This window comes from Mchenga conophoros, linkage group LG4 (assembly GCF_057382185.1).
Source record: "Mchenga conophoros isolate Kocher_MC1m ecotype Shallow Benthic linkage group LG4, M_conophoros_male_GT1.1, whole genome shotgun sequence".
Taxonomy (NCBI): Eukaryota; Metazoa; Chordata; class Actinopteri; order Cichliformes; family Cichlidae; genus Mchenga; species Mchenga conophoros.
The window spans coordinates 1,234,122-1,258,854 of NC_140529.1; the positions used below are offsets into that span (position 1 = coordinate 1,234,122).

Consider the following 24,733-nt stretch of genomic DNA (forward strand, 5'->3'; position numbering starts at 1 on the left):
TCTAGTGCATCAGTTTAAAGTATCACAATCCCAGATGTGTACGTAAACCCACTAGCCAAAGCTTCTGCCACAGACTTACCCTTGCTGGATGAGTTCGTTCAGCTTTGCCACATTCTTATCATCCATCACTGTCAAAGACAAAACACAAGACAGCTAGTTAAGACATGCTCCTCAGGGGCAACTGCCCCGAGCCACAGGGATCATCTGGAGTTTAATCACATCCCCTGTGTCCACAACCAGCAGAACAAACAGCAAAACACACGCAGTCTACATTGCATCCAAGCGCTTTCACAGCCCTCACTTACATCCTCCAACTTTTTTGCGAAGCTCGGCGTAGCAGATGAGGCCGTACAGTTCTTGAGAAGATTTCTTTAACACCCTGGAGTACACTGAGAAGGAAAGGAAGCACAAGTCACAACACTGGTGGAGGCCTGTGCGTGCTACATAAAGATAACATGAGAGTAACACTGGGTGCTTTTTGTAGGGGAAAAGAGCTCCAGCTTATCTGGTGAACTTCTTTAACATATGTTTTGCTTGCTAAAAAACAAAAATGTCAGTGTGAGTTCTGTTGTAGGAAAAAATAATAATATATGTGGCTGTTTAACAGCATCTCTTCTTTACTTCTCATTCACAGTGTCTGCAGTAAGTAGCATAACTGAAACAACTAAACACAAACCTAAAATAAACCAATTAAGATCAGCCTAAGACATCACCTTGTTGTATGAGTTGTACACATTTTTATGAGGCGTCATTCGATAAAGTCATTACAGTGTACAAACTTCATATTTGGGGATCAAAAATTCCAAGGTGAATTAAGAGAGAGAGAAAAAAAGCAACTCACCGTTAGCGAAGTCGATGTGTTTGGAGATCTTGTGCCAAGTTCGGTAGTAAAAGTGGCGGACCTGTTCCTTGTTCTTCACCATATTTGCTGGCTTGCCTCTCTTCTTGTACTTCATTGCAATGTTGTTCTGGATGGCCTCAAAATCCTTCCCGTGCTGGGAACAAAGGAGGGCAGCCGTGAATCTACGACGTCAAAAGATCTACACATGGTAAACTTTTAACTTGGTAAAAGGTTGTTGCAAGCTTTACCTCATAAAGACCCTCAAAAAAGCTGTTTTTGTCCTCGGCGCTCCAGGATTCCCACTGCCGACGGGCTCTTTTCTGGTTACCAGCTTGTTCTTCCTTCTCTGTAGACCCTTGGCCCTTGGAGGTCTTGGATACTCCCCCCGTGGAGCTGACCACAGGCCCGGTCTGCCCCACCACACCCTGGGAAGAGGAGCCATTCTCTGCCCCTGTTTTAACACAGAAACATTCAGAGGAAAGGCACAACTTAAATATCAGCTCACCACCCTGGCTGTTTTTTATGTCATAACGAAAAAAGGTTGATCTGAGGTGTGTGATTTGCGAGATGTTAAAATACATGCACACAAAGCCACCCACTGCCATTACAGCGCACAGAACCTGCAGAGCTTCCCTCTCTGTGGTTAAGCTCTGGCAAGGAGACAGGAAAAGCAATCAGTCCCTATGGTCAGGTCTACATTACACAGTTCCAAAACCAACTCATGGTGGGCTCCACTGGCCAAGTTTTCTGGCCCAGTACTGTGCACAACACCAGGAGACATTAGCAGGAGCACCCAGAGAGTTGCTGTTGCAGTACTGTGCTACATTATAAAAAAAAATAAATAAAGAAAAAAAAGTGTTGTTTTTTTTGTTTTTTTTTAGCCCAAATGGGTGTTAATTTACAAACACAAGCATGTGACTGGCTCACAGACAATAACCTAGATGTGTCGCCTTCAAAATAGAAGTGCACCGATATAGCATCACATAAAAATAAGTGAGGCTTTCTTAGTCAGACAGTCAAACGTTTGTGCTCAATCTAAATATAGTTTCTGACACAATCAGAGCTTTTCTGTTTCAAACAACAAAAATCCACCAGTCATACCTGTCAAAGGATACACAAGTAAATAATATTGTTTCTGATCTGATCAATGGCTGCTGTTTTGTGGACAAAGCAATTTTAAAAGGAAAAATGTACAAATTAAAATCACAGATGTATAATGTACTGAAATATTTTTCCAAATAAATTCCACTTTTCAATGAGGAACACACAGATTACTGGGTGGCATAGCCTCATTAACAAACTCAAAAACCACCACCACCTTACTAAGTCTCAGCCCCACCCAAAGCTGTCTGTGCCTCCAGAGGGACAGGTAGTGTGGAAACCCAGGAGGTAATGCCTCGTCTGCATAGATAAACTGACACCAACCAGCTCACACTTAGCAAATACAATACTATTAGTGATTGGTAGCCTACAGGGGAATCCTTCATTGTGTTTAAAAGTCATCCTGAAAGCCTTAAGTCATCTCTAGCTTTGATTCATTGTTTAGAAAGTTCCTGATATCAGTCACCCTCTGAGTTACTACAGAGGCTCATTCAGATTATTTGCAAAACCAAAACTGAATAATGGCAAATAAATTACAACCTCTGCTTTACTGGTATTTGTTGTAAAATGGGGGTGATAAAAAAAACAAAACAAAGGTAGCCTAGGCTAAATCTGTGGGTCAATGAAATGATTGGCTGAAAACTGCAACATCATTCTAGTCCAATTTCCTATATAGTCCCAAAAGAAAATAATAAGAAAAAAGACAAAAGAACTGTAAGCAACCCTGTTCAGTAATGTCCCTTTCCTGTCCTGATATCAGGTCCATTTTAAGCCCGTGATTTAAACAGACACAGTTGAAAGGTACAAATGTGCATGACACGAATTCAAACGTGGTGCAGATGTGTGTCACAGGTTGATCTGGCTGTAGGCTGTGGCACTTGGCCAGAGGTGGCGCTGGTTGACTCGACTCCATGTTAGTGCACAAAGTAAACTGCTCGCTGTAGTTGTGAAGCAAAAACGCTGAAATCGGAGAAATAAACCGTGCGAGCGGAACGATAACGACGACAAGAGTCTCCCGATCGTTTACTCTTGCTGTCCTGTGAACAACATCGGCGTGGTGTTAATTGTTTGCTGTTTTCGCGATCGCGTCGCGAATGAGGATATCACCAGATAAACTCGCCACATTTTAAACATTTTGTTGTTCAACAGCATCAAGACTGACGGAGTGTGTTTGAGATAACCTCACAAGTGTCACAGATGACACATTTGGCGTTTTTTTGCTGGTTTGTCGGTAGCAGCTCCTGAAACGCAAGACTGCCACACATCTGTTCGACCAACGCCAGTTGATCTAAACGCCAGTAGATCTGGAACACCGCCAGTCCGAGTGTCAGGTGAACTGAACTTCAGGTAAGAAGTTATGACCTGCAGTCTATCTGGGTCAGATATAAACCAAGTTTAGGTGGAGTTTATTTTCGTTGTGCTGACTTTTTACCCTCAGTTGCAATAACTAGTACTGGTTCTAGCCAGCTTGACAGAGTTTATATACAGCTGGGTGGGTGCTATGACGTTACTGATAGTGAACTTTATTTTATTCATAAGGTTAGTTAAAAAAATGGAATGGTCCCTCATTCAGAGAAAATATTACACGTTTCGTATTGAGCTGAGAAGGAACACAGTTTGTCCCGGACTTTCGCTATAATGAAAAAAAGACACAAAGCTGGAGTTATTCTGTCGTTACGCTGCACAGCTGCCTCTTCTCCTCTCATCCTCTCCCCTGCCTCTCCTGTTGCTACTTCAATCATGAAACTGATCAATGATCAGCTGATTGGCTTTTCTCCCTTGTTTATTTATCGCCCACTTTGCGCCAGAAAGAGGAAACCAGCAGATGTCGCGCTAAACAACAGCAGCACATTTAAGCTTGATCAGCTGTTGTTAGAATTTATTTGATATTACTTTCTAGTATCAGCTGATGTTTGCTGGAGTCACAGCTGTAAAAGCTGCTGGTCATGATATCGGTTTGGATATGTGGTGAGAGGGAAACATGAAGATGAAACCAGGAGATGTCCTTACTGAATCATCAGAGCTGAACAGGTGATGGAGAAACAGGTTTACCTTTTAGTTCACATGAATGAGTTGAAGGGAAGTTATGAACTGTTTCTGAGACACAAATAACACCAGGATCCTTTTTTATGTAGCTGACAGCTGGCAACTGTGCAGGGGTGGATCTAGGAAAGTTTTGCCAGGGGGCCAGGTAGGGCATTAACAGGGAAAGGTGGGGCACAAAGAAATACTTTTCTTTCTTATTCTCATTTAAAATATCTAGCTTTTATTAAATAATTATCTAAATCTTACAACCAAAGTTTTTATCTGACGTAAAATGTATAGAAATCATACATATACCAACAAGACAGTGTACATCACTGTCACAACAGCATTTGTTTTCAGTCAAAGTCTTTATGGCTTTAATACCTGGTGGGCCGGTCTCTAGTCAAAATGCCTGATTTTCTGTCCCAGTCCAGCCCTGCAGGTTAATACTGGCAGTGTCACCATGCCAGCTGACTGTATTTCATCATCAGCCAGTGTTGTTCTTGATCAATATTACCAAAGTTTACCATAAGGCAGCATAGAAAGTATTTACTTGCTTTCAGGTTTTATTCAAATGTTAGTCTTTTCAGTTGTTTCCCCACTTTTTTCCTGTTTCAAAATCAAACACCAGTTTGTGAGAAGATTATCTTCTTTTTTTTAATAGGCATTGGTTTTGCATTGGCATTGGCTAATTTGTCAATTCTTTGTTACAAATGTTCGTATTTTAATATTCAAAAATGTTTTTGCCCAAAACATATGTGCACTATATGTCAGTAAAAATATTATGCAAATATTGCTGTCCTTGAATGCTGAGTAAACACTGACAAAGCACTGATTGTATCTCTTGTACTTTATCAACGCAGTATCTAAAAACTTTGCACCATAGTGGTTAAAATCTCATTCTAATAAGAATTAAAAGCGCATTCGGTTATTAGGTTTATAGGATTATTGAATTATGGTTAACGGTTGGTAGATTTTTTTTTTAAAAACATTATCTGCCAATTACATCTGCCACCCTTCTCCAAATCTGTGCCCCTACCTGGCCCCCCAACAAAAATTTTCTAGACACGCCACTGGGTCCGGGTGGATCTCCACCAGCAGCTCAGCAGGCGAATCCGAAAACTGACACTGACGGCCAAACTCGCAGCGGTGCTTGGAGTAAGCATAAGTGGACCTGGACCTCACCGGACCTGGAGTACCTGATGATTAAGTGCCGGCCATTCTGGCTACCGAGGGAATTTACAGCAGTGATTATTACGGCTGTTTACATTCCCCCACAAGCCGACACTGACCGAGCACTCAGGGAACTGTACAGCGCGATCAGCAGTGAGGAAACCGCACACCCAGAGGCAGCGTTTATCACAGCCGGAGACTTTAATAAGGGAAACCTGAAGAAAGTCTCACCCAAACTCCACCAACACATCCATTTTAACACTCGTGGAGACCGGCTACTCGACCACTGCTACATCTCTTTCCGGGATGCGTACAAAGCCCTCCCCCGCACCCCATTCGGCCAATCAGATCACCGCTCCATCCTGCTCCTGCCCGCCTACAGGCAGAAGCTGAAACAGGAAGCTCCAACCCGGAGGGCGGTGCTGTTTTGATCACGCGGACTGGGAAATGTTTCACGTGGCTGCTAGGGACATTGACGAGTACACAGACTCAGTCTGCGGATTTATCAGGAAATGCGTGGAAGATGTCGTCCCATCCAGAACAGTTAAATCCTTCCCAAATCAAAAACCCTGGATTAACGGAGATGTTCGCGCGGCACTGGCGGCACGGAGCACCGCCTTTGCCTCCGCGAACACATCGGACTACAAACACGCACATTACCAACTCCGGAAGACTATCTAAGCAGCCAAACGTGAGTACAGGGACAGGGTGGAGCAACAGTTCGACAACCCTCGGAGTATGTGGCAGGGACTAAACACGATCACAGACTTTAGAGGGAAAACCAGCACACCGCAGACCACGGCCTCTCTGTGTGAGGATCTAAACGTATTCTACGCTAGATTCGACACAGCGAACACCATGAGACCGGACAGTGTGCGCACCGCGGATGACGTCAGTGCGCACACTGTGTCTGAGGAGGATGTGCGGAAGTGCTTCAGGAAGGTGAACGCACGCAAAGCTACTGGTCCGGACGGGATTCCCGGCCGCGTCCTCAAGTCATGCGCGGCTCAGCTGGCTGCAGTGTTCACGCACATCTTCAACCTTTCCCTCTCTCTGTCTGTAGTCCCAGCCTGCTTCAAAATGGCCACCGTCGTCCCTGTACCCAAATCCTCCACCATCTCCTCATTGAACGACTGGCGACCTGTAGCCCTGACCCCCATCGTAAGCAAATGCTTCGAGAAGCTGGTCAGGGACTTCATCTGCTCTGCACTACCCGACTCACTGGACCCTCTACAGTTCGCATACCGCCACAACAGGTCCACTGATGATGCCATAGCCCTGACACTACACACTGCCCTGTCACACCTGGAGAAGAGAGACACGTATGTGAGAATGCTGTTTGTAGATTACAGCTCAGCATTCAATACCATCGTTCCCTCGAAGCTGGACAGGAAACTGCAGGATCTAGGACTGAGCAGCTCCCTCTGCAGCTGGATCCTTAGCTTCCTGTCTGACAGACGCCAAGTGGTCAGACTGGGCAGCATCACCTCATCCCCCATCACACTGAACACTGGTGCCCCACAGGGGTGTGTACTGAGCCCTCTCCTGTACTCACTCTACACCTACGACTGCACAGCCACTAACAACTCCAACATCATTGTGAAGTTTGCGGACGACACTACAGTGGTGGGTCTTATCACCAATGGTGATGAGACGGCTTACAGGGAGGAGGTCAGCGCCCTGACCCACTGGTGTCAAGACAACCATCTCACACTCAACGTCGCAAAGACAAAGGAGCTGATAGTGGACTTCCGGAGGTGCAGAGAAGTACACACCCCCATCACCATCAACGGCGCTGCTGTGGAGAGAGTGAGCAGCTTCCAGTTCCTTGGTGTACATCTGGCTGAGGATCTTACGTGGTCAGTACACACAAACAAAACAGTGAAGAAGGCGCAGCAGCGCCTCTTCTTTCTCAGGAGACTGAAAAGATTCGGCATGAGCCCCCGCATCCTCAGGACCTTCTATCACTGTGCCATTGAGAGCATCCTCACTGGATGCATCACCACCTGGTATGGCAACAGCACCGCCTACAACTGCAAAGCTCTCCAGCGAGTAGTGCGGTGCTCTGAACGGATAATTGGAGGTGAGCTTCCCTCCCTCCAAGACATCTACAGGAAGCGGTGCCTGAGGAAAGCGGGGAGGATCATCAAGGACTCCAGTCACCCCAGCCATAAACTGTTCAGACTGCTTCCATCAGGAAGGAGGTTCTGCAGCATCCGGTCCCGTACCAGCAGACTGAGAGACAGCTTCTTCCATCAGGCCATCAGACTGCTGAACACTTCATAGACACCTCAGCTTCACTACTGGAACTTTAACATTATGCACTCCATACTGTACAGTAACGCCACTGTTTTGCACATGTCTCAACTCTGTATATTTTTATATATTTTATTTATTGTTGACTCTATTTAATTTGTAAAATATGTGTACACACACACACACACACACACACACACACACACACACACACACACGTAGAAAAATATTTAGTATACACATCCAGAAATGCATATACTATTATATATTGTACATATATTTATTAGTTTCAGATGTAGCCATTCTTGTATTTTGCTTGTTTACATTATTGTATTTTGCACAACTCTGTTGCTTGTGAAGCTCGCACACAAGAATTTCACTCACATGTGCTGTACCAATGTACCTGCACATGTGATGTGACAATAAAAGTGATTTGATTTGATTTTGATTTGAAATTATTTTTGGAGTGGCACAAATAATTTGTGTGGCATCAAATTTGATGCAGAACAGCTGATTGTTCTGTAAATAGTTTGAAATGTTTATTTAAAAAAACGCCTTGGCTGCATTTTAAGTAAACAGCTGCAAAAAACTTTGTTTGCATAGATCAGTTACTTTTTTGAAGACGTAATTATATAATTAATTGCCCAACATTGGTCATTATATACTGTATTTTGCAGACAGAGAGTTACAGGACTCTCTCCCAGACCACAGACTCATACTCATAATACAAGTCAGAGCTTTTTTTTTTTTTTTTTAAAAAAGAAAGTTGCGTTTTCAAAATTGGAGTTCAAGTTATTTTTACTTCCAATAGTGTTAACATACTACACAGGTCATGAACAAGATTTTTTTTTGAATTTTTGTTGTAAGTGGGCTAAAGGAGTTAATTAAAAAAAAGTCTAACATAAATTTTTATGTTGTAATTTGATTATTTTAATAAACCATGTAACTTGGATGGATTCAATGCTGACGTGACCACAGTGCACACGCCTGCTGTTGCTCACAGTGGTCCAAGGGACCGCTCAGAGAGTTTGTGTGTTCGCTCAGACACATGAAAAATTAGAGGGAACATTGGACCCAAGCTTCGCCCCCACAACAGGGTCCTCAACCGTCCTGGAAGAAAGTCTAGTGTGGTATTCTACTGATCAACTGAGCATGCCACCTCTCCCAGTTTGTGTCCATAAACCTCTTTGTGTGCTCCCCTGTTGATCTTCTCTCATTCCTACACTGCTCTTTTGATGGTCATGTGATCTGTACACCTAAATACAGCCCAGTTATTGTTGTTGTTCACACCTGACGCCTGGGCTCATAAGTTGTCCTCAATATCTTGCATTTCCATCCCCCGTTTCTGACTCCCTGCCATCTGTCTTCTCCTTGATATTCTTCTATAATGAAACCTGCAATCATTGCAATCACCAATGAGTCAGCTGAATGGCTAGCTTATCACTTTAACTGAAACACTGTTCAGTCTCAACTTTGCAGTTACTATTTTCATCATTTATGTTACAAGCATTTGTAAGTGCAATTTGTTTGGAGGCACAATCGTCTGATTTTTGTGTGTGACAACATTTCTGCATCTCAAGAACGGTTTAGTTTGGACTACTTGCACAATTTTGCGCTTTAAACTGACCTGCAGTTTGGTTTGGCTAAAAACTTCAGAGCAGACATTTGCCCAAATTTCTGGGCGCTTTCTTGGGTCAGCACAGCTTCTCAGTTTAATATATGAAGTGCCAGATCTTTTTGCATGTCCACTTAATTTCAGAATTTAAGAAACAATCCATGTGACTGAGGCCTGGTATCAGCTTGGCATCCTTTCATCTCTCTAGCCTTTTAGTTAATTATGCCTTACTAAAAACGTGTAAAACAGAGAGCACAATCTGTGATTAGGTATTGAAACAGCTGTTTACTCCCCAGATGTTTGTGTCCTCAAAGAAATTCCATTTTGATTTATGTGAATGTATTGTGCAGGTACTTTCTCTGCTTCGCCCTCATTGCTTGCTTTATCTGAGAACATAATCTGCCTTCTTTTAGCTTGGGGTAGGCCTCACTTTATGTTTTAAATTAAAACGCTTGAAGACAAAGTGAACTCTGGACAAGCGTGCGACCTAACTGAAGTCCAGGTGGGCTTGTTGATAATCACATTTTCACACTCATCTCGGGGCAGACCTGTGGTGTTCTGGTGCCAACCTGTCCCCTCCGTTTTTTGAGTGCCCCCCCCCCCCACATATAAAAAGAGACGGTTTATTTTATAATATTTTAGACAACAGCATATAAAACACCATTTGCTTGCACTTGTGTGTGTGTGTGTGTGTGTGTGTGTGTGTGTGTGTGTGTGTGTGTGTGTAAAAACTGAGATGTTCAGAGGTCTTGCTTCATGGTATCGAGCAGCTCACACAAAACAGGGTCTTTGTATTTTAATGTAGGTGCTGATGTAAACCACAATTTTCAGCAAACATCTATCAGGTCATTGCACTTTTCTTTATTTTTAAAGCTTAAGTATGCGTACATGGGATATATTAAAAACTGACAAGCTGTTTGAACATATGATGTGAAATCACTTAATTAACCTGCTGGATTTGCTAAAAGTTAAAATATTTATACTACTTTGGCTAATGGGTTTTGCACATTACTCTTAGTTTAGTAAGTGGCTATTAGTGAGGGTCATGATAATCAATTCAATTGCGTAATGGGCTGACTAAGTATTTCCAGACTAAGAGAAAAAGTCAGTGAACATATCCGTTGGTTTAGGTGTAGGCTTAATCCATTTCTGAGAAAACTGAAGAGCATAAGTGAGGGTTAGTATGTGTTAATGATTTCAGTGTCATGCAGGGGAAAGTAGCATTCAGTGGAAGCTTCTCGGTGATTGTTTTAAATCCAAATATGACCCTTATTTGTGGCGCATGTTAGCATACAGTCAGCTCAGGAGTTAGTATCAGTCATGTGGTTGTCACGAGGTTGCGCACAGCATCACCGGCAAGAGGGCTTGGTTTGAGAGGTTTTTGGCATCTGTGATGTGATTTACAACCATCCACCCATGTACAGTAAGAAGCTGCACTCACAACCGTGGGCATCAGCAAGTTGGTGAAATTTAAACAAAACAGCATTCCATCTGAAACTCTCTTATTGTACCCAAAATACAAATTTTAGTGATTACATGTGGCTTCATTAATTATGTTCAAAAGGATGAATACATAACGCAAGTAATAACTTTATAATCAGTCAGTGAATGAAGGAGCTCAAGAGTGCAAATATAGTTGCAATAAAGTGACAAATATGCCCTTTTATGTCAAACAAAGACCGAAATAAGTGGCATCAGTGTGGGGATGAAAATGAGCGATCCAACCTCACACTGCAGATATCAGGGCAACGCACAGTGGGGGGGCAGGGGAGGGGGGGGTTGCAGTCTGCGCGCACAAGAGGGCTAACAACGCTGTGAGTGACAGAATCCACCCAAACTGAGGAACAGCTTCTTCCCCAGAGCTGAAGCCTGCACTGTTTGCACTATAATATAATATAATATAATATAATATAATATAATATAATATAATATAATATATCATGTTGCTATTTAATGTTTTTTGTTCGTGTTGCAGCTGCTCTGTGAGCCAAGCTTTCGTAGTCTAAATTCAATGGAAATATATCTCTGCACCACACGATGGCGATAGATTCTCACAGTCTGTGCTCTGCTTCCGCCACCAGTCATCTTTAAATCTTTTTTTTATTCAATGAAACCTTTATTTAACTCGCAGCATTACTTTAAAAAAATCATATTTAAATACAAAAAAATAAATAAATACATGAACGACAGTAGTAGAAAATTGATAAAATAACACCAAATAAATATATTTACAAATGATAGCAACATCAATGGAATAAAACCATGAACACCAGCAGAAGGAGAAAGAGGCCTGTATCTACATTATTACTCTGGCAGCTCTCAGTCTCCATACAGACAGGACACGTTGCAGCGTAATTGCAGACAGGTGCGTGGGCCTGAGCTCCGCCCAGGCAGAATGACGAGTGGAAGAAAGCAGCAACACAATAAACATATGTAACCTTGCGGAGCCGGCCGGGCAGACATCGAGACCGTGACAGAGTGCAAAACTTTTATACTTGACAACACACACAAAAACCCCCACACACAACAAAAATCAGAATTTTTGTGATTTGGATTTTTATTTAAAGGTGAAACCTTTTTTCTTTTCTTTTTTTTGCCAGATTAGACATTTTGATTAATTTCATTGAAGTATACTTTAGTTTTTTTGTTTTACTTTGATGCTATAATAGATGTTTTTAAAATTTAGTAATATTTAATACTATATTGCATCATGGCAAAACAACAGTCTCCTCAAGCTGCTTTATACTGTAAGGTGAAAACACTACAGAAAAAGCCAGAAAACCCCAACAATCCAAAGATCCCCTTTGAGCAAGCACTGGGCGACAGTGGGGAGGAAAAACTCCCTTTAGGAAGAAACCTCCGGCAGAACCAGGCTCAAGAAGGGGCGGCCATCTGCTGCGACCGGTTGGGGGTGATGGAAAGAGAATAGAGGGAGACAAGATGAAGTATACTTCTAATGGCCTATTCCAATTGGTGGTAATACATCATAAGAATTGAGGAAAGGTGGTGTTGATGGAGACTCTGGGGAAGGCCTTCGTCTGCCAGGGTGTTTTGGAGCCACTTGAATAAATTTAGTTTGCACTGGAGGTGGACGAGGTTTAATCTGTGGAAAGATCTGAGACGGAGTCGGAGTCTCCCCATAACATCTCCCCATCACGCCTCTATGGACCAACGGTGCGAGCTTTTGTCCTTTCTGTTTTTCTAATTTAAGCTGGAGTTGAACGTCTTTCACTCTAGATTTTAGATGACCCATCTCTTTTTCTTCATTGCCAGCCTTTCTGATCATCTGGTTCACTGGTCCAATGAGCTCCTGTTTTTGTTTGAATAAAGCGTATTCGGAAGACTTTACCATATCATTGTACTGCTTTTTAAATGATTCCAGCTCCCGTGTTTTATCTAGTAAAGCTGCATCTAGATCCTTGCATCTGGTACGTAGACAGTTCAGCTGTTTTTCAAGAAACTCGGTCGTTCCAACAAAGGGGATGCCTTCCACACCGTCTGTCACGGCTGCCGAGGCGAGCCGTGTGGAGTTGGAAAAAGGACCCAAGAGCAAGCAGTGTATGAAAAGATTAGTGGAGTTTATTTACAAGGTGTCAGTGGCAGGAACAGAAAACGAATAATGAGACAAACTAACGGAAACCTAAACTGGGAAAACTAAAGAGCAACTAGAAATCCACAGGACACGGGGAGAAAGGCAGAGAGACGCAGACTGACGGAGGATACAGAGACGCAGAGAGACACAGATGAATGCAGAAAAGCGCGGACTTACATGGAGTAATACAGACGAACCGGCAACAGGCAGGAGAACACACAGGGCTTAAATACACACACCAGTAATCAGGGGATAAGAGACAGGAGGGCAACACAGCTGGGAGAAATCAGAGCTGACGGGACAGGGGAAATGTAAACTGAACACACTCACATCAGACATGAACCTTCAGAATAAAACAGGAAATTAACAGACAGAGAACCAGACAGGACACTGAACTTGACAGGCAGACTCATGAGCAGACACAAAAACACCATGGACAGACAGAGGGAACACAGAGAAGTGGGAGCAGGCAGGCAAAGAACAGAAACCTAACAAATGGCAAAATAACAACAGAATACACACTCGGAATGAACAAAAGCATAAGGAAACACAAAACACTGAGTCCTCAGACTCAGGACCATGACACCGTCTACGTATTTCTTTTTCAAGTTGTGGAATATATCCCTAAATTCCACCTTTTCTTTTTCTCTCAAGTGACCTGCATGTGGAAATGCCTTTTCAAAGGACAAAACGCACTGGTACAATTCCTCTTGGAAGTGGCGCTTTTTCTTTTCCAGGCAATTCGTTTTTTGTGTGAATATTTCTGTTTGCTTTTTTGTGGCGCACAGTTGCTCTTCCAGTGAGATCTTTTCAGCCAGTGCCTGATTGTGTGCCGTTTTTACTTTATGCCTGTCCACTGCTGTCTTTCTGTGTTCTTCCTTCTCTTTACTTAGTGTCACAGTTCGGCTGTGTGGCAGGCAGGAGAAGGACCCAAACGCAAACTCACAGAGTCAAAAGTTAAACTCAAAAAACACAGCTTTATTGCTGGCGTGGAGTGGGACACGAAAAACAATACAAAATAACCTAAACTGGGAAAAACTAAAGCACAAGGAGCCACAGGGAAAAATCACACAGCTATGATGGAGGACGCAACACTGACAAAGAGAAACATGGGGCTTAAATACACTGAGGGATAACGAGGGGGAATGAGCCACAGGAGGAGAGCACAGCTGAGAGTAATTAAGCAGGACGAGGCAAGGGAAGCAAAACTAGAAACATTAACATAGAACAGACTGTGAAAGTAAAACAGGAAACACACTGACGGAACTCAAGACATGTGGACTTAACAGACTGGGGGAGACAGAACATAGGGATCTGAAACATGGAACAGAAAGGCACAGTAGATCAACATGAACATAACAACGCCACAGGGGAAGAGTAAAACTGAACACGATGAACACAGAAACACCAGACCTCTTCACAATAAAACAGGAAACATAATGAGACGTAGACATGACAACCCAAACTTCACAATGTATATCAAAACGTAAAGGGAAAACAGTTTGATGAGCTGTATAGTGAACTGAAACTGAAACAAAACGAAGCCTATCATTAGGAATAGTGACTTTTTACAACTTCAGTTCTTTTTTCACTCAGTAGGTGGCAGCAAACTACAAACAATGGTTGCATTTTACACTCATCCGTTTTCATTAGAGGCAGAACCCAGAAGCACATCCAGGTTTAGGTCTACTGCTTGGTGCTACACAGAAACAGGCTGAACAGACTGGAACTCACATGAATTTGGACGAATCGAAGTAAGAATGTCACTTCTGCTCAATTGAATTGATTATCATGACCCTCACTAATAGCCACCTTAATAAGTTAAGAGCAATGTGCCAAAGTAGTATAAATATTTTAACTTTTGGAAAATCCAGCAGGTTGATTAAGTGATTTCACATCATGTGTTCAAACGGCTTGTCAGTTTTTAATATATCCCATGTGCGCATACTTAAGCTTTAAAAAAATACAGTCCAATGACCTGATAGATGTTTGCTGAACATTGTGGTTTACATCAGCACTTAAATTAAATCATAAAGAACCTGTTTTGTGTGGGCTGTTCGATACCATGAAGCAAGACCTCTGAACATCTCACTTTTTACACACAAACACACGCATCCAAGCAAACAGTGTTTTATGTGCTGTGAGATTTATAATATTATTTTATGCCATGTTAGACCCCTAATTAAAGATTGTGAATTATTATGTAGTTTTAGTTTGCATTATTCTCCTGAATTAGGAGAGGGTGATAACTATTGCATTTGTTAAACTGATTTGCATTACACTGCTGATTTATTGTGAATGGATGATATTGTTTCATGATGCATTATACTGCTGAGTTATAAGAAATACTGTTTGCAGAAAAGTCATCGCCTTATTTGTCTGATTAGAAGAGAACGGAACATGCTGGAGTTTTCTGCCCCATCTCAGCAGGAGCAGATAAACAGGGAGCCAAGGTCGTAGCTTAGGCGCCGTGTGAGAGAAAGCATGTGAATGTTTAGGCTTTTATGATAAGGTGGGGGCACCAGAGGCTATAAGAGTTTGATCAATGCTCCACCATTTTGAGATCTGAGGCTGTCTGCATACAGTGTCCATCTCCCACGCGTGTGATCATTAAAATCATCGTTTGACTTAACCCGGCCGGACCAGTGTTGTTATTGTGGTTTTTCCTCTTGTCTCCATCCCCAATTTTTGAACTCGTAACAGTGCTGTCGTCTAAAATATTATAAATTTGCCTAAAATAGAAGTGTTTAAAACTTCTATACAGATCCTGTGCAGCTGCAAAGCAAAAATAAAAAACTCCCTCCAGGCAGAAGCGGCCATTTTCGTATGTGGGGAAGACCCCCACAAAAACAGAGGGGACAGGCTGGCACCAGAACACCACGGATGTGCCCCGAGATGAGTGTGAAAATGTGATTATCAACAAGCCCACCTGGGCTTCAGGTAGGCCACACGCTTGTCCAGAGTTCACTTTGTCTTCAAGCTTTTTAATTTAAAACATAAAGTGAGGCCTACCCCAAGCTGAAAGAAGGCAGATTATGTCCTCAGATAAAGCAAGCAATGAGGGCGAAGCAGAGAAAGTACCTGCACAATACATTCACATAAATCTAAATGGAATTTCTTTGAGGACACAAACATCTGGGGAGTAAACAGCTGTTTCAATACCTAATCACAGATGATGAGGACGAAGTCGAAGTCCTGCAAGGACTGCTGGAAACAGCAAAAGAAAAGGTGGTACGTCAGGAATTTCACAACAGCCAAGTTGTTGAATTATTATTGAAACGCCACAAAGAGGAAAAAAATAAGATGCAGCAATTTTACGAGGAAAATACTAAAAAAAACTCGAAGACAAAGCCAATGCTGCAGACAGAAAGTTAGAAGAGGTCATGGAAATGTATGATTCCAAAATAGAAAAGCTTGAGAGAACAGTAAAAAATAGTAGAGGTGTGGCCGTCAATGCGGTTAAAGAACGCGAGGAACAACATCAATCCTCGCAGTGTTGGATTGAGGGTCTTCTGACACGTAATACAAAGTTACAGGACGAAAATGAATTGATGGATAAAACCGTGAAAGAATTAACAGACGAGAAAGATCAAATGGGCAAAGTAATAGACAACCAAAAGGCCCAGAATATGGAGATCAAACGGAAATGTCAGAGAAATATTAGGGCTCTGGCCTTTGAAAAGAAAATGAAGGCTATGGTCGAAGATGAAGTTGATTCTTTGAAAAAGAAAAATGAAGACCTAAAAAAGGCCCTAAGCACAGAGCAGGAAAACCACAGAAAGACAGCAGTGGACAGGTATAAAGTAAAAACGGCACACAATCAGGCACTGGCTGAAAAGATCTCACTGGAAGAGCAACTGCGCGCCACAAAAAAGCAAACAGAAATATTCACACAAAAAACGAATTGCCTGGAAAAGAAAAAGCGCCACTTCCAAGAGGAATTGTACCAGTGCGTTTTGTCCTTTGAAAAGGCATTTCCACATGCAGGTCACTTCAGAGAAAAAGAAAAGGTGGAATTTAGGGATATATTCCACAACTTGAAAAAGAAATACGTAGACGGTGTGGAAGGCATCCCCTTTGTTGGAACAACGAAGGAGTTTCTTGAAAAACAGCTGAACTGTCTACGTATCAGATGCAAGGATCTAGATGCAGCTTTACTAGATAAAACACGGGAGCTGGAATCATTTAAAAAGCAGTACAATGATATGGTAAAGTCTTCCGAATACGCTTTATTCAAACAAAAACAGGAGCTCATTGGACCAGTGAACCAGATGATCAGAAAAGCTGGCAATGAAGAAAAAGAGATAGGTCATCTAAAATCTAGAGTGAAAGACGTTCAACTCCAGCTTAAATTAGAAAAACAGAAAGGACAAAAGCTCGCACCGTTGGTCCATAGAGGCGTGATGGGGAGATGTTATGGGGAGACTCCGACTCCGTCTCAGATCTTTCCACAGATTAAACCTCGTCCACCTCCAGTGCAAACTAAATTTATTCAAGTGGCTCCAAAACACCCTGGCAGACGAAGGCCTTCCCCAGAGTCTCCATCAACACCACCTTTCCTCAATTCTTATGATGTATTACCACCAATTGGAATAGGCCATTAGAAGTATACTTCATCTTGTCTCCCTCTATTCTCTTTCCATCACCCCCAACCGGTCGCAGCAGATGGCCGCCCCTTCTTGAGCCTGGTTCTGCCGGAGGTTTCTTCCTAAAGGGAGTTTTTCCTCCCCACTGTCGCCCAGTGCTTGCTCAAAGGGGATCATTGGATTGTTGGGGTTTTCTGGCTTTTACTGTAGTGTTTTTACCTTACAGTATAAAGCAGCTTGAGGAGACTGTTGTTTTGCCATGATGCAATATAGTATTAAATATGACTACATTTTAAAAACATCTATTATAGCATCAAAGTAAAACAAAAAAACTAAATGAAATGAATCAAAATGTCTAATCTGGCAAAACAAGAAAAGAAAAAAGGTTTCACCTTTAAATAAAAATCCAAATCACAAACACATTCTGATTTTTGTTGTGTGTGTTTTTTTGTGTATGTTGTCACGTATAAAATCGTTGCACTCTGTCTCGGTGTCTGCCCGGCCGGCTCCGCAAGGCTACATATGTTTATTGTGTTGCTGCTTTCTTCCACTCGTCATTCTGCCTGGGCGGAGCTCAGGCCCACGCACCTGTCTGCAATTACGCTGCAACGTGTCCTGTCTGTATGGAGACTGAGAGCTGCCAGAGTAATAATGTAGATACAGGCCTCTTTCTCCTTCTGCTGCTGTTCATGCTTTTATTCCATTGATGTTGCTATCATTTGTAAATATATTTATTTGCTCTTATTTTATCAATTTACTGTCGTTCATGTATTTAATCTTCTTTGTATTTAAATATGATTTTTTTTAAGTAATGCCGCGAGATGGACAGTTAAATAAAGGTTTCATTGAATTAAAAAAAAGATTTAAAGATGACTGGTGGCGGAAGCAGAGCACAGACTGTCTGTGAGAATCTATCGCCATCGTGTGGTGCAGAGATATATTGCCATTGAATTTAGACAACGAAAGCTTGGCTCACAGAGCAGCTGCAACACGAACAAAAAACATTAAATAGCAACATGATATATTATATTATATTATATTATATTATATTATATTATATTATATTATATTTATAGCTGTCGAAATTAACGCGTTAATTGCGATAATTAAATTTTGGAATTAATTACGTTAGAATATTTAACTATTTAGCGCAACACGCAGATAAGTCGCTCCCATAATTCCACTTGATTTGTTTACCGCGCCACTGAAAATGGAGAAGCAGGAAGCGGATGGCCTTCTGGATGGGGAATTTAAATACAAGAAGAACATAGATGGGACAATAAACAAACGCGTTGTAATTTGCACTCACTGTAGTAAAGAGTTTCAATTTCACCGTTCAAATTCGACCTTAAAATACCACCTTAATGCCAAACACGCGTTTGTCGGGGCAGCAGCTTCACCCGGCCTGCGTCAGACCACTCTTAGTGAACGCAGGCCACTCGGTAAGTCTTCTTTGGACAAACTGACCGACAATATAGCCAAATGGATAGCAAAGGACTGCAGACCGCTAAGCATTGTGGAGGACAAGGGCTTTGCGGATGTTTTAAAGGTTGCATCTCAGGACGCGTCCTACAAGCCCCCAGCGAGAAGCACAATAACAATTCGAATCCACGAACTGTATGAAACGGAGAAAAAGAAAAAAGAAGAGGCTTTAGTTCACACAGAATGCGTGGCTCTGACAGGAGACCACTGGACATCATTGAGTAATGACAATTACCTGGGAGTTACTGCGCATTTAATCACTGAAGCCTGGGGTCTGACATCCTTTGCGCTGACTATAATGAAAACGGAAGAGCGGCACTTTGCGGAGGCTTGTGCAGAGCAGTTCCAGACTGTTGCTCGCAGGTGGAGAATTGAGGAGAAGGTGACAACAGTAGGCACGGACAGTGCGCGCAATATGATCGCCGCGGCTCGCATCATGCCATTCAATCACATGCCGTGTACCGCGCACATTCTACAGAGATGCATCACAGTGAGTCTCGCAGACAGTGGCTTTGTCACTGCGCTGGCCAAATGCCGCAAAATTGTTGGCCATTTTAAGCACAGCCCAGCAAACACAGCAGAGCTGAACGCAGAGCAGGTGTCACTGGGGCGCAAGCAGGAGCCGTTGGCCCAGGACGTGCCTACGCGCTGGAACTCCACGCTGGAGATGGTGAAGCGCTTGATCCGCAACCAAACTGCAGTAACCGCGACTCTGGATAAACAAAAGCATAAACTTGTCCTCCTGACGCCTCCAGAGTGGGACAAACTCCAGAGACTGGAGACACTTCTAGAGCCCTGCAGGTGAGCCTGTCATTGTGACCATAATTGTAGGTTTAGATTAAATGTATCAAACATACATCTTAAATCAGTTTTGTTATTATGAAAATGTCTTATTTAAAAAATAAATGAAATCAAATATTTTATTAATATTACCTAGTATTAAAAAGCTTTTTTTAATTTGCTGTCTTATCTGTGTGTGTGTGTGTGTGTAAATGGCCTGCATTTGTATAGCGCTTTTCTAGTCCATAGGACCCCAAAGCGCTTTACACTACATTCAGTCATTCACCCATTCACGCACACATTCACACACTGGCGATGGCAAGCTACATTGTAGCCACAGCTGCCCTGGGGCGCACTGACAGAGGCGAGGCTGCCGGACACAGGCGCCACCGGGCCCTCTGACCACCACCAGTAGGCAAACACGGGGTTAGTATCTTGCCCAAGGATATTTGGCATGCAGCCAGGAGGCAGCCTGGGATCGAACCACCGACCTTCTGATTAGTGGCTGACCTGCTCTGCCACCTGAGCTATAGCCACCCCATGTGTGTATGTGTGTATTCCACTGCAGATATGTGACTGAACTGCTGGGAGGAGAGGCCTACGTCTCCTGCTCTGTAGTTGTACCAGCCTTCTGCCACCTGCGCCGTGTCATGGAAGTAACTGATGAGGACCCTGCATATGTGGTGAGGTTTAAAGAGAAGTTTAAGGAAGACCTTGCTTCCCGCCAGGAACATACCAACTATGCATGGCTCCAGATCGCAACTGCACTGGACCCACGTTTTAAAGACCTACGCAGTGTGCCCAAGACTGACAGAGAAGTAGTGTGGACCACACTGGCAGGCATGCTGCATGAAGACTCTCCTAGAAGATCACACACTGCAGAAGAAGGTCCAGCCAAGAAGAGGCTGAGCCTGCTGCAGATGGACTCTGACTCTGAGTCAGAGGAGGAGGTACAGCAGGACAGAGCCATACAGCGCTACAGAGCAGAGCCCTGCACTGCCTTAGAGGACTGTCCCTTACAGTGGTGGGCAGCTCATGCAGGAGCCCACAGCCAGCTGGCCCGCCTTGCTCGCAGATACCTGGCCACTCCTGCCTCCACATTTTGCCTGTTGAATTAGGCCTATGTTCTGTGAACTTGAAGATGTATATGGATAAAACAATGTGCTAGATTTAAACGGGTGGAAAACATTCAGTAAAAATCCCTCACAATTATTTGAAGCCCTGTTCTGCTTGTACTGCTTGTACTCACAATTAATAATAAATAAAACAAACAAGTGTGTTAAAAACCACTATCTGTCCCGATTTTTACACATATATACACACATATACACATATATTTCGAGTTGCGATTAATACATTTTTAGGCTGTGATTAATTCGCTTCCAGCACAACACCCAGCCTACGTCAGACCACGCTGAGTGAACGCAGGCCACTCAGCGTGGTCTTAGCATTAAATAACACTAACAAGTGTGTAAAAATCCGCTATCTGTCCGTATGTTTGCACACATTTTGGTCATATTTCGAGTTGTGATTAATCATGATTAATTAATTTTTAGGCTGTGATTAATCTGATTAAAAATTTTAATCATTTGACAGCCCTAATTATATTATATTATATTATATTATCCATCCATCCATCCATCTTCATCCGCTTATCCGAGGTCGGGTCGCGGGGGTAGCAGCCTAAGCAAAGAGGTCCAGACCTCCCTCTCCCCAGCCACCTCCTCCAGCTTGTCCGGGGGAATACCAAGGCGTTCCCAGGCCAGCCGAGAGATATAATCTCTCCAGCGTGTCCTGGGTCTGCCCCGGGGCCTCCTCCCGGTGGGACATGCCTGGAACACCTCGCCCAGGAGGCGCCCAGGGGGCATCCTTGCCAGATGCCCGAACCACCTCAGCTGGCTCCTTTCGATGTGGAGCAGCAGCTGCTCTACTCTAAGCCCCTCCCGGATGGCCGAACTTCTCACCCTATCTCTAAGGGAGAGGCCAACCACCCTTCGGAGGAAGCTCATTTCCGCCGCTTGTATCCGCGATCTTGTTCTTTCGGTCACTACCCACAGCTCGTGGCCATAGGTGAGGGTAGGGACGTAGATCGACCGGTAAATTGAGAGCTTCGCTTTTACACTCAGCTCCCTCTTCACCACGACTGACCGGTGCAGCGTCCGCATTACTGCAGCCGCAGCCCCAATCCGTCTGTCGATCTCCAGCTCCCTTCTCCCATCACTCGCGAACAAGACCCCGAGATACTTGAACTCCTCCACTTGGGGCAGGAACTCATCCCCGACCCGGAGTGGGCACTCCACCCTTTTCCGGCTGAGAACCATGGCCTCAGATTTGGAGGTGCTGATCCTCATTCCCGCTGCGTTACACTCGGCTGCGAACCGCTCCAGTGCGAGCTGGAGGCCCTCACCCGATGAAGCCAACAGAACCACATCATCCGCAAAAATCAGAGATGAGATTCTGAGGCCACCAAAGCGAAAGCCCTCCGCCACTTGGCTGCGCCTAGAAATCCTGTCCATAAAAATTATGAACAGAACCGGAGACAAAGGGCAGCCCTGGCGGAGCCCATCACCCACCGGGAACGAGTCCGACTTATTGCCGGCAATGCGAACCAAGCTCTTGCAACGGTTGTATAGGGATTGAATGGCCCGTAGCAATGGGCCAGACACCCCATACTCGCGCAACACCTCCCACAGGACGCCCCGAGGGACACGGTCGAATGCCTTCTCCAGGTCCACAAAACACATGTAGACTGGTTGGGCAAACTCCCATGCACCCTCAAGTATCCTCGAGAGGACAAAGAGCTGGTCCAGTGTTCCGCGACCAGGACGAAAACCGCATTGTTCCTCCTGTATCCGAGGTTCGACTAGCGGACGAACCCTCCTCTCCAGCACCCTGGCATAGACTTTCCCGGGGAGGCTGAGGAGTGTGATCCCCCTGTAGTTGGAACACACCCTCCGGTCCCCCTTCTTGAAGATGGGGACCACCACCCCGGTCTGCCAGTCCACAGGTACTGCCCCTGATCTCCACGCAACATTGCAGAGACGTGTCAACCAAGACAGCCCTACAACGTCCAGAGCCTTCAGGAACTCGGGGCGGACCTCATCGACACCAGGGGCTCTGCCACCAAGGAGTTGTTTAACTGCCTCAGTGACCTCGCCCCCGGAAATTGGTGGGTCACACCCCTCATCCCCAGACTCTGCTTCCTCCCCGGAAGACGTGTCAGTGGGATTAAGGAGGTCCTCGAAGTATTCCTTCCACCGCCCGACAATTTTCTCAGTCGACGTCAACAGCGCTCCGCCAGCACTATACACAGTGCAGGTAGAGCACCGCTTTCCCCTCCTGAGACGCCTGACGGTTTGCCAGAATCTCTTCGAGGCAGTCCGAAATTATATTATATTATATTATATTATATTATAGTGCAAACAGTGCAGGCTTCAGCTCTGGGGAACAAGCTGTTCCTCAGTTTGGGTGGATTCCGTCACTCACAGCGTTGTTAGCCCTCTTGTGCGCGCAGACTGCAACCCCCCCACTGTGCTTTGCCCTGATATCTGCAGTGTGAGGTTGGATCGCTCATTCTCATCCTCACACTGATGCCACTTATTTCGGTCTTTGTTTGACATAAAAGGGCATATTTGTCACTTTATTGCAACTATATTTGCACTCTTGAGCTCCTTCATTCACTGACTGATCATAAAGTTATTACTTGCGTTATGTATTCATCCGTTTGAACATAATTAATGAAGCCACATGTAATCACTAAAATTTGTATTTTGGGTACAATAAGAGAGTTTCAGATGGAATGCTGTTTTGTTTTGTTTAAATTTCACCAACTTGCTGATGCCCACGGTTGTGAGTGCGGCTTCTTGCTGTACATGGGTGGATGGTTGTAAATCACATCACAGATGCCAAAAACCTCTCAAACCAAGCCCCCTTGCCGGTGATGCTGTGCGCAACCTCGTGACGGAGTCAAGCATATTCAAAACACCCCCTCACCTCCCGTGTCAAACTCAAATGTCAGCCTATTTCATGTGTCACTTTTGGAGCAGTTGCCATCCCGACGAGCCATGGAGAAGTTCGTGTTTGTGTTATTTTACTTATTTGGTGTTCTGGTGTGTTTGGGCACCGGTCAGCACCATCGTGTTGAGCACGTGTTGGACCGTGGACACACCGGATTCAGTGGGAGAATAACGGTCAGGTGTACAGTTTACTGAGCACTGGGACTCAGTATCGTTTACCAGCACAGACACGGAGACGCGCTCAGCTTCTATTGAGAGCAAACAACCAAGTGAACCCTCCGGCTGCGTCCAGTAGACGAGACACACCGTCTGGGCCGGGAGCTTTCCGAGCATTCAGACTCTTAAACTGCTTCCTCGCATCTGCTTCATGAATATGAAGGGTTGTGGTGGGAGGAGGTGGTGTGAAATCCTCTTTTGTGTGGGGTGAGGAGGGGGGTGTTGTAAAAGTCCCCAAGAGCAATGATGAGAGAGTCCGGGAATGTCCGCTCCATGTGCAGTATCTGCTCCGCGAGTGCGCACTGAGCTGCCTGCGCATCCGCATCTGGCGGGATGTAAACAGCGGCCAAGATGAATGAAGCAAACTCCCGCGGAGAATAAAACGGTTTGCAGTGAATAAAAAGGTATTCCAGAGAGGAAGAGCAGTGCTGAGCAATCACTGTTACATCTGTGCACCAGCCACTATTAATGTAGAAGCAGACACGTCCACCTGTGGTCTTACCAGAGAGAGAGGCCTGCCGGTCCGCGCGCAGCAGATGAAAGCCCTCCAGCTTGAGCGCGCTGTCCGGGATGTCCTCACAGAGCCACGACTCCGTAAAACACAAGACACAGGAGGAGGCAACGTCTCTGTTCATGCTTCTCATCAGGGCCAGCTCGTCCATCTCATTCCTGAGTGAGCGTACGTTGGAAAGGAAGATCCCAGGAAGAGCAGTTCGCAGTCCGCGTCTCCTCAGACGCACGAGTGCGCCGGCTCGCTTTCCTCGCTTTCGGCGTCTCACTTTCCTGATCAGAGTCTGCAGTAAATCTGCCGCAGATGCGACAAATATTGGAAGTAAATCCACAGGTGTTGTAGTCCTGTAGTTAAGAAGCTCTTCTCTAGTGTAAGAATATCCAGAGGAGTGCCCAGACACAGAAGTTATGCACAAAAACAAAACAGAAGTAACGCACTGAAGCACCGGGGCATCCATACGCGGCGGCGCCATCTTGGAACAAGGGACTTGTCTTTGAAAGGTAGAGTGTTAATTACTAAAGCTGAAGGGATATCCCGAT

The 24,733-nt window shown here is 44.3% G+C and overlaps 1 pseudogene; it reads right to left on the minus strand.

The window, feature by feature from the left end:
- LOC146575223 (protein cramped-like) overlaps positions 1-24,318 on the minus strand; it is a 36,196-nt pseudogene extending 11,878 nt beyond the window's left edge.
- Between the last annotated feature and the right edge of the window lie 415 nt (positions 24,319-24,733).